At 42.1% G+C, this 1,181-nt stretch overlaps 1 protein-coding gene across 3 annotated transcripts in view; it reads right to left on the bottom strand.

Moving 5' to 3' along the window:
* Nucleotides 1–1,181, bottom strand: part of Ino80 (INO80 complex subunit) — a 136,603-nt gene that overhangs the window by 90,851 nt on the left and 44,571 nt on the right. The window lies entirely within an intron of this gene.

Here is a 1,181-nt window from a genome sequence, read left to right as displayed (position 1 = left end):
AAAAAAAAAAAAAAAAAAAAAGAATGTCTTAGAAACAATGTATTATTCTCAGTAGTTAACATCAAGGAGTTTGTGGTGTCACAATGTTTTGTTTGATTTTTGAGAGAGGGTCTTGATATAGCTGAGGCTAGCCTCAAACCTGCACTGATCCTCCTGCCTCAGCTTCCTGAGTGCTGAGATTATAGGGGTGCATTACCACACCCAGAAATGTCACCATTTATAGGATTAAGTTATGCTTACTTTTACTATTATTATTATTTTTAATCTTTTATTTCCTTGGTACAGGGTCTTACTACACAGCTTGGACTTGTAGTGAGTCTCCTGTCTCTGTCTCTGGGATTACAGGCATGGGCCACCATGTCCTACTTATGTGGCTGGGTAGGTGCCCAGGACTGGCACAGCACATACTACCAGGGATGGAACCAGGGTCCTTGCACTTCCAGGTAGGCGCTTAGACCACTGAGATATCTCCCCAACCCAAGTTATTCTTATTTTTAATACTTCGTTGAGATACATAGGGATAGGGCTATAGCTCAGTGGTAACGCACTAGCCTAGCACTAACAAGGTCTTGAACTTACTATACAGCATTTTGTTTTGTCTTGATTTTTGAGATAGGCCTTGAACTTACTATGTAGCCCAAGCTGACCTCAAACTCATGGTGATTCTCCTACCTCAGCCTCCGAAGTGCTAGGACTATAGGCATGTGCTATCATGCTCAGAACAATCCAGTAGTTTAAGTCATTAAGTTGTACATGCTAGACTCAAACTTAGAATCCTTCTGCCTCAGCCTCTCAGAGGCAGGATGATAGGCAGCTTTCACTACACCTGGCTTATCCTTATCATCATCATCAGCAGCAGCATCATAATTATTATTAAGAGGTATACTATGTGCTCTGTGAGTGAAATAGAAATTCAGAAGGTGAGATTATTCATTGATTTATTTGCTCTTTCAGCAAACCTGAAACTTAAGCACTACGCACCAAGCTCATTGCCTAGCTGACTGCCCTGTGTCCATGAGCTCCTAGCACAGCAGTTTTCAACTCTGACTCTGGTTTTTATGTACTTTTTTCTTTTAAATGTAACCACAGTTGGGCTGGTGAGATGGCTCAGTGGTCTAAAGCACCTACTTAGAACAAGCTTAGCAAAGCACAGGGACCACGGTTCAATCCCCCAGCACCAC

The sequence above is a fragment of the Octodon degus genome, unplaced genomic scaffold, assembly GCF_000260255.1.
Source record: "Octodon degus isolate 3935 unplaced genomic scaffold, OctDeg1.0 scaffold00002, whole genome shotgun sequence".
NCBI lineage: Eukaryota > Metazoa > Chordata > Mammalia > Rodentia > Octodontidae > Octodon > Octodon degus.
Note: the sequence above shows the minus strand (reverse complement) of the source record. Positions and strands in the feature narration are given on the sequence as shown.